At 34.2% G+C, this 10,428-nt stretch overlaps 1 pseudogene; it reads left to right on the forward strand.

Moving 5' to 3' along the window:
- The first annotated feature begins 371 nt into the window (after window positions 1-371).
- LOC147827026 (U2 spliceosomal RNA) lies at window positions 372-524 on the forward strand (annotated as a pseudogene).
- The last annotated feature ends 9,904 nt before the right edge of the window (window positions 525-10,428 follow it).

Raw genomic sequence — 10,428 nt, forward strand, 5'->3', positions numbered from 1 at the left:
CCCCCCCTTCATTAAGAACATGACTAAAACAGAATATAATGGAAATGTTTTCAGAAGCATGACTGAGACCCAAGAGCTAAAATCAGAAGGAATGAGAGGTGGTAACAGAGGAGTTTATATCAAGAATAGCAGTAGGTGGTATCCATTGAATGTAAGATGTATTTTAAATCTTTATTAATCACATAAATTGTCTCCAAGTTTTCTAACTATTCATAATGGTAAAGTGAATGCACATATTTTTAACTTTATTTTTTATTTCTTCTTAGAGAAAACTCTCAGATATTTATTACTCTGTCACAGTGTATTCACATTTTTAAGGGTTGTATTCTTTATCTGAAAATTTCCACATCAGAAATACTTATAAATTTATCATCGTTTCTCGGCCTTTTGGCTAAGATCAAGTGTAGAAATACTTATAAATTTACATACTTTACAGCAGTGTGTGAGAACCTGAAGTTTCCTGACATCTGAAGATGATAATTTTTCATACATTTCCTAATTTTATGGACAAAAATTATCTCCCTTTTGATTTTATTTTCATTATGCTAATAATAAAATTGTCAATGTATATACCTACTCGTTAGACTTCTTTATTTTGCAGATTGTCTCACTGTATACTTTAATTCCTTTTTGTTTTATTGAGTGGTAACAACTCACTTTCTATAATGTAAATTTCACAAATATTATGGAAGTTGGAAAAAAAGAAAAACAATATCTTACTTACAGATGAGAAACCTATGGCTTTCTTTCTTTTAAATTTACACAGTTTCTAAATGAAAAACCTGAGACCACATCCTAGATATTCCAAATCAATGCCCAGTTTATATTCTTGCTTCCATATTCCAATACATCCTAAATGTGAAATTGAAAGCCAATATTTAATCTATATTTGTCCAGGTCAAGGGCAAAATTTTTACCTATGCAAATATGTTTCCCTCTACATTTCTCTTCTTAGTTACAAGGGAGGGGAAATAATGATGAAATACTAAATGAATTTTAAGCAGAGAGAAACGTAAAGAAAGAGAAAGACATTTCTCCCTATTTTGAGAAAAAATTTTTTGAGTAAAATGCTTTTAGTAGTCAGTAGAAGATTTAATGTCTAAAAAACAAAAAGTATACTTTTTCCAAAAAGGGCAGGGGAAGGAGTAGGAGAAACTTCTGTGCAACAGCCATAAACTACAAATAAAACCATAAGAAGCAGAAGAAAAAAAAACAGGAAATTTTTGATATTTTCTGTGGATAAGAACTCACAGTTTCTTTACAAACTGGATCAAAGTATCCAATCAGAATTGGACTGCTATACAGGAAGATAAACCCTAAGTATAAGCCTACATTGTCCACTCTGTGTATTTTTGTTCAGTCCTTTGTTAGTATTTCATTTTATATATATATATATATATATATATATATATATAAAACATTTTCCTTATTGATTTATCTGTTGATGGACATATAGGCTCCTTCCATGATTTAGCTATTGTGAGTTGTGCTGCTATAAACATGGGTATGCCTGTATCACTATAATATGACTTTAACTCTTTGGGGAAGATATCTAGAAGGGGTATATCTGGATCAAATAGAATTTCTAGTTTCAGTTTTTTGAGGAATCTCCATAATGATTTCCATAGTGGTTATACAAGTTCACATTCCCACCAACAATTTAGAGAGGTTCCTTTTCCCCAACAACCTTGTCAGCAAGCTTATTGAAATAGCCATTCTGACTGGAGTGAGCTGGAATCTCAATGCTGTTTTGATTTGTATTTCTCTAATAGCCAAAGATATTGAACATTTTTATGTGCTTATTGAACATTTGCACTTGTTCTTCTGAGAAAGAAGGATAAATTTGAGATATTGATCTTGAGACCATAATAATAAGTAAAACAAATAGAAACAGAAGATTAAATACCATATTTTTATACAATACGAGTGATCCAAAATATATATCATTTAAAAAGGAAAACAAAAGAGAGATGGTAAGAAATAGGAATGGTAGGGCTGGGGATTTAGCTCAGTGGTTTCGCCGCCTGCTGCGCAAGTGCAAGGACCCAAGTCCGATCTCCGGAACCAAAACACACACACACACACACACACACACACACACACGCACACACAGAAATAGGGATGGTGAACTTGTGGAAATGTGAAGGGGACTTGTGGAAGGAAGGAGATGGGAGGGCAGGTAGGGGTAGAAAAAATGATCAGGATACACTATGTATCAGTTCACCAAGTAAATGTAATTATTATTTATCACAAACATATACTAATAAAAATATAAAAAGAGTCCCTAGTTAAAGTATGGGTCTCTTGAATACAAATAAAAATTACTTATCCATCCTCCCTGATTTTTTGCTAAAGTTTTTCTAACACCCATCCAGAGGCCTTACTGAGACCTAAGGCCTGCAACAGACTGGCCTGCCCCGCTGGAGCAACAGCACCCCTGCATGCCTCCCAGAGAGCTTTTGTGTACCTGCATGTGACGAGCTTATCTCTAGTTCATGGCTTTCTGGATTACTCAGTGATTTTTGTCTCATAGATACGTGGTTCTCTCCACTGGAGGAAGTATTGAGATTGCACCTGTCTTGATTCTGGCTCTGGATGAGTCAGGATTCCAGGAACTCTCCAATGGCTGAGGCCTGTTATCAACCAAGTCTCAAAGGCTGTAGTTTTCCAGACTGTAGGCCAGTTTGTGTGTTTGAGAAACATGTCCTGTGTTCTGTATCACTGATACCACTTTGCTGTGACTCATGAAGAAATCTTAAAATTTTTCACTTGGCTGTACCTATCTTAATGTGTGTTTGTGGGAATAATTAACTATAAGGTGTTTCCCCACCTTACCATAAAACCCCAGCTTACTTGATATAGTCTCATGATCACTGATCTGTGTTTGACTAAGTGGTATTTTTTAATTTAAAACACTCCAAATGTTTAGTTACCCACGAAATAGAAATTGTGGGTTTGACTGAATCTTTTATTTATAATGTGGCTTTGACTCAGGGGGAAAAAATCTCAAATACTCATGAGCAAATTTCTGTAATGGGTACACTGAATCATCTATCTCAATATGAGGCTCACATGAGGCTTTAAATATTTTTTCTTTTTAATATAACAATAACAAAAAAATAACACACATAAAACCTTCTGAATACTCACTCATTCCCTTTCATTTGACACTTACTGGTGACAAGGGCTCTTATGAAGAGACTTGGAATTATCTTGCATCTTCTTTACCTATTGAAATTCCAAAGGACACATGCCCACAGCCCCTTCTCCACTCACAGAATTCCCTGTCCCTTCTCATAGCTGAGCACATTCTTAGCAAAATGAAGATTTCTTTTCAGTACTCAGTAAAAACATGTTCACCTTTCCATGAAAGATTTCGAAATACAGTTAAACAATTTCACAAATTTACAGATGACTGGCTAAAAATGTAAAGAGAAGTGCTGAGCATGGTGGCACACATCTGTAATCATAGCACTCAGGAGGCTGAGGCAAGGCAATGGCTGAGAGTTCAGGCTGGCCTGGGCTACACACTGAGTTCAAGGCCAGCCTAAACTACACAGTGAGACCCTGTCTCAAAAAACAAGAAAAAAAATGTAGAGAAAACTTTACAATACTGGTACATTTATATACCCTGGATTGTGAGACTTACATTTGTTTCATTGATTCTTTATTGTCACTTCAGAAGGAGAAAATCAGCTAGCCAAAGGAAGACTGGAAATAGCACAAATAATTATCCCAGAGGAGTTGGCTATAACAAATAATTACTTTCAAAAACATTGTAGATCATTTCTGAAACCATTCTTATTAAAGTTAACAATTAGTCAAAACGTTAGGTAATAGGTTAAAGTAACTGAGTAAATTCTATAAAGTCCAGGAAACATCATTAAACAATAGCCTGGCACTTGTACAGATTTAAACCAGGGACAACAAAGTGAGTGGGAGAATTTGAGATTGTCAGTGGCCCATTGGGAGGATTTACCATCTGAGGACTGCCAACACTATTAAAGAACAAATAAAGGAAGAAACCTTACTGCATTATAAATTAGACACAGACTCAAATGTTGAAAGGAAAAGGAAAACACAAATCCCCTTTTTAAAAATAGTGTTCTTGCTTTCAGAATTTTAAGACTAGAAACTTATGAAAGAAATTAAAAACTGTAGAAATTGGAAAAGAGAAAGTGCAAAATGAGCTCAAAAAAGAATTTTAAAAGTCTAACCACCACTGTTGTAGTTAGCACAGTGACAGAATCCTTGAGAATATGTATTTGCAAATATTTTTTCCAATAATTATTTTTTTCAACCCAGTTGAACTCAGCATAATGGTTTCAACTAAACCATGATTTTATATTGGATGCAAGTTCTTGTCTTTCCACCCAAAACCCCTCTCTTTACCTCAAGTGATCTCCAGAGTAAATTAGAGAATAACTGTCTTGGAGAATTGCTACCACCCTTTGAATTTGCCCATCTAAAATGCCTATCTATTTCCATTGCACATACTTTTCTTCTACACAACTCTACTATGATTAAATTATTTGGTAGTGTTTCTTTTTTGCAAAATTCATTACACTCCAGAGAGAAAGTACTTTAAAAGCCCTAATTAAGCAGACAAAAAACTAGGTTATAATTGCGCTATAAAGTTATAATTTCTATATCATTTCATTCTCTTCTACCTAACAACCTTTGAGTGTCTCCTATTTTAGGAGGAGAATGACAGAGTTATACATTAGTATAATTATAAGTTGACAGTTCTCTACACCTGAACATGTTTCCTTTCCAAGAAAACCCTAATAATTCTTTCCATGAGTTTTAACATAGTGATTAAGCCCCTTAGAAAACACATTAGCATGTGCCTACATTAGAATTTAGCTTAAGATATAATTTTAATGCTTTTAGTTGCTCTTATGGCTATTAAAGGTCAAGGAATTGAGCCCAATACAAATAAGATAAACTCTTATCTCAATGAATCTACTTATAATAGGGATCACACTGAAGGCTAAATTAAAAACTTTAGAGGTAGATAATTCGCTTAAGTAGAAAGCTATATCAAAAAGCTTGGATTAAGAAGACATACTTCAAATGCAGGCAGCTTCTTTTCAATATTTTCATGTCATATTTCATGCCTAGGAGCATGGAAAGTCCTGCACTAACTTGTTTCACCCTTTCTTATTATTTATCACTTTTTTATTCATTGTATTACTATGATAAGCAATTTAATATGATAAACTATTCAGATAAATTCCCAATGACCCTTTTGATTATATCTGTAAGTTTAACTATAGTCACACTAAGGTACTCATATTTGTGATGGTTTACTTTATGTGACTAGAAAGGAGATACCCAGATAGCTAGCAAAGTACTCTATCTAAATGTATATGTGAGAGTACTTCTGAAAGAGATTAGCATATGATTCAACATATTATTAGCATATGGTAGACTAAGTAATATGAGCAGGGAAAAGAGAACAAAAAGGCAAAGGAGGAACAAATATGCCCTCTCTTTGAACTGGGATATCCATCATCTTCTACCCTCAGATGTCAGGCAGTAGGACTTGTGGTTTTCAGGCTTTTGGATTTGATCCAGAACTTAAACAACTGACCACCCACACTGCCCATAGCCAGTTCTCTAGCCTCGGGCTTGGACTGAAATCGAACCAACTGTGTCATTTACTCATTCTCTGACTTACAGATAGAAGATCATAGGATCTTCCAGCAATCAAAACTGTATGAGCCAATTCCTCTAATCATCTCTCTCTGTTTTCATTATTACTGATTCTATTCCTATGGAAAACACTAATAGAGATGTTTCTACTGAATATGGGGTGTGGACACCTCCTTTAATGCCAAAGAAGACTCATAGCTACAGGTGACGTCTCCTTTATGAATTCCTAAGAAAATGATGATTATAGGCATATAATTACTTCCCATCTCATGGTAAGGGAATACCTATGGTTTCAGAATCACTTGACTTAGCAGGTTATGCTGAGTTCTATGTTGAAAATATTCTATAAGAAATTACTTTAGATCCTCTCCTACTGAAAGAAAGCATCCTTAGTTATAACACACCAAGAGTATTCTACTTCAAAATCAGTCTGCTCAGGGAACTTCCATGGATCATGACTTTCTGGCATAGGATCTATAAAAACTAAAATCTACATCTTATTGGGTGGATGGAATTTTTTGTCGGTAGAAATATCTTCCTCACTGGATCCCTCACAGAGGTTCAATGAATATGATTCCTGATACTATATACACAATGCCCTTCTCTACAAGGAAGATAGAAGCCATAGTGAGTGGGCTCTTATCAACAGAGATTGTGCCAGCATTTTAATCATGGACTTCTCAGCCACTATTACTATAATGAATGAATTTCTTTAGAATATAAATCACTTATTGTAAAGAATTTTGTTATAGTGGTCCAAACAGATGGTCACCCCGGAAGAGATCTGTCCTAAATATTGAGGAAACAAAAATCTTTCAGATCACTCAAATATGATACCAGGAGAAAGTTTGTGAACAATATTTTCTGTCCTCAAGCTTTGTCTTATACAAAAATCATGAAAACTGGTAAGTATATCTGCCATATATATTTCAAACTGACTAATCTTGTCAAGTTCAATTAAAGTGATAACAAAAGTAACTAAATTCTGAGAAGTGAAATGACCATAAAAATTGCACAGTGCTAAAATAGTATCAAGACAGCTGGATATCTACATGCAAATGGATGAAAGTAAAGCCCTACCTCACACCATATGTAAAACTTGTCAAGGATCAATGGCCCAGATGTAAAAGACAAAACTATAAAACTCTTTGAAAAAACATAAGGGTAAATATTCATGATCTTGGATTTGGCAATGGTTTCTTAGATACGATACCAAAAGTACAAATAACAAAAGAAAGAAAAATGCTAAACTGGCATCACTAACACTGAAAACTTCTGTGCTTCAAAGAATCCAAAAGGCAGTGAAAAGACCATATTTGGAATGACAAAACAATTTAAAATCATCTCTCCGATAAGGGACTTGTACCTAGAATGTATAAAGAGCTGCTATAATTTGATAATAAAGTACTAATAACTGTTTGTAAATGGGCAAAAGATCTAAACAGACATCTCTCCAAAGAACATATGTAAATAATCAATAACCACATGAAAAGTTGCTCAACATCATTAGCCATCAGGGAAATATATACAGAGTGAGATAACACTTCACATCCCAATACGAATGTTTTGTAAAAAAGAGAGATGATAGCAGGCAATAACAGCAAGGATATAAGGAAATTAGTGTCCTCACCTTCTGCTGACAGAGATGTAAACTGGTGCAGCCACTTTGGAAAGCATTTACCCATTTCTTAAATGTAAAACAGAGAAGTACTATTTGACCCAATAATTTCACTCCTAGGTATCTAAAAAAATGAAATATATTTCCATGAAGAAACTTATACATAAATATTTATAACATTACACATGATAACCAAGGAGGAAAACAATGCAAAAATCTACTCACTGATAAGCAGGTAAACACAAACGTGGTGCATCCATGCAGTGGAATATTTGCCTCCAAAAATAATTAATTACTGTTACATGATACAATGTTTATGAATCTTGAAACTATTAGGCAAGGTGAAAGGAGACAGTTGTAAAAGACTGCATGTTTTAGGATCCCATTTATATGAAATTTCCTGAATAGGAAAATCTATTGTGACAGAGAGTAGATTAGTGGTAGATTAAGACTAAAGATGATAGAGAAAACATTAGAAGTTGATAGCTGAGTGGTGTAATGTTTCTTCTTGGGTTGTTGAAAAAGTTCTAAAATTGATTATGGCAATAATTACAAAATTATGAATATACTAAAAACCATTAAATTCTATATTTAAGTGGATGATAATATGTGTGTGAATGACATCAATAAAGCTGTATAAGGAAGAAAGAAAGAAAAGAGGGAGGTAAGGTGAGAGAAAAGGAAAGAGGTAGGGAGGAAGAAGAAATGAAGGAAGGAAGGAAAGTGAATAGAGCTAGAAATACTCTGATGGTTCAAGGAAAAGCTCATGCTTACATGGAGAGAAATGCTGCTACAATATCCCTGCTGATCTGACTGACCACTGTCCTTACCCTGTAGTAAACAAACTACTGTTCAGATAACCACAGAATAATCAGAAATTACCTAGAATCCATGCTCTGAGTTTGAAAGCTAACTAGGATAAAATATTAGCTTCTTAGAGTATAATGAAGTTAATTACAAGATTTGCATGAGCCCAATATCTATGCTTATTCCTTCACTAGAGGTACAGTTGAGTTGAGCAAATCACCTGTCTTCAAGCCATCAAATAAAGGATCCTGGATGGGAAAATAACAAAGCAAACTTACTTAGTCAAATCTACATCTCAAAGGAAAGCTTGATAAAAAGAATTTAAAGAGAAAAAAAAACACCAAATTTTGTCCTGTTTCTTCAGCTTTGCACTCTCAATTATAGATTACTTCCCAATATAGGCATGAATAGAAAGTTCTTCCTAATTCTAGCCAGGAATTACAAAGGCATCAAAAAGAACAGAAGATACTAGATTGTTAGCATTTCCTCTGCCATAGGAACAATCAGGCCATGCACATAAAAGGCATTTAACAAGTATTTGATTAAATGGAAAAGAAAGAGACTGTAAACCAACCAAAACCAAGGAAATCTGCATATTTGTTTCTAAAAACACTGGTTTCTGACAAGTCTGGATCAAACATTATGCATTTTTAATCAGAACTACCATGTAATCAGAGCTTTAAATACCATGTATTTTCCCATGACCTCTTCCTTTTAAAAGTCTACCCCACCCCTCGCCCCCAGTCTCAAACACAAGTAAAAAATATATTATCTTTCCCAGTATTTTTGTATGAATTTGTTTTAAGTAAGGACAAAACACCAACCTCCCATTCATTTCTTTTAAACTTTTTTTTGCTTAAATTCTTTTATTGGTACATTTTAGGTATACAATACGTTTAGATTTATCATTGGGTGCTTGTACCTGTACCTGATGTATCTTGGTTCTTATTTTTTTCCCATTCCCCATGCTCCCTTCACCCCCTCTACCCTTCTCTATTTACAAAGACTTTGTTTCCATTTTTTTCCTTTCCTCATAATTTTTCCTTTCCTCATAATTTTCCTTTCCCTTCTTAATTCAATGAGGATAGTCTACTTAAACTCCATAATTGTTATTGTCAACAAAATTTTCTTCTCAATGAACTAAAAATAATTCTTATCTGTTTCTTCTTTGTAATATTTTTGACCTATATCTTGTACTCTGAATAACTATTTTGAACATAACGATACACAGTTGTGCTACTGTTATACCCCTACTTTTGTTATGAAATTTTGTTTTATTTTTCATAAAATAAAAAAATAATTGTTATTGTCAATACTGAACAGTTTTCTCTTATGGCCAAACTAATCTTAAAGTGATGAAGAAGAATCAGAACAAAAGAAAACTGTGGCAGGAGGATTTTAGAGGAAGCCTTGAAGATTGAAAAGCTTGAGGGAAATGCATTTGAATTTGGTCCATAACTCCTTGTCTGAACCTTTTTTCTTGATGCTGCTGCTGTTTCACTCTTTGATATTTCTTCCCCAAATTCCTCTTTATGCATTACTACACTGTATCTGACTCTAGATTACCACATAACCAGTAACCTCTGGGTACCTTCCCCTCCAGCCTCACTCCTGCCATGCTCCTTCAGGGGGTCATCCCTCCTTTCCTCATCCTGTATACCTTGTGCATGGATTTCATTTCTCTAATTAATTCCATAAAGTCAGGAACTTTGTTATTGTTTTATCAATTGAAGATGCAAAACAGGATGCTCCTAGAGTCAGTTGCCATAGAGGGATAAGAGCTAGTAAAACTAAGTAAACTAAAATTGAAGATAAAAACATTTGAAATGTAGAAAACTCACTATCTGACCACTGAGGAATCCACTCAGGTCCACATTTCCGAGGTATATTTCTCTCACACTGATGCCTGAGGTACGTTATATTTCTGGGTATATCTGAAGCTTGATTAATTAAAAGAGATTCAGAAATGTTTGTGGTGGGCCAAGTTATTACTTTACCATCAAGCAATTAAAAATATCATCCAGAAAATGAGCCACATGGAAATTCTAGTCTTCATTGATCGAAACTGCCTTTCCCAAAGCAATCATGCCATTAAAAGGTAAACATTTATGTTTCACCCAATTAATAACTAGAGTAAATATTAATCACACTAATGGAAGAATAGAGAATTCAAACACAATCTCAAACTGGTATAGGAAATCGATAGGTATTTGTTTATTTAAATGGGTTAAGTAAAGGTTACACACAGATCTACCCCATGGGTTTTAGAGAAAAATCTTTAAATTCAAATGCCTGCTCTATCACTCAGGATCTGAGTAATCTTGAGCAAATATTCTTTTTTCAAC

Source organism: Heterocephalus glaber, unplaced genomic scaffold (assembly GCF_053883595.1).
Source record: "Heterocephalus glaber isolate CG9 unplaced genomic scaffold, H.glaber_assembly_v1.0 deba00001457, whole genome shotgun sequence".
In the NCBI taxonomy this organism is placed as follows: domain Eukaryota; kingdom Metazoa; phylum Chordata; class Mammalia; order Rodentia; family Bathyergidae; genus Heterocephalus; species Heterocephalus glaber.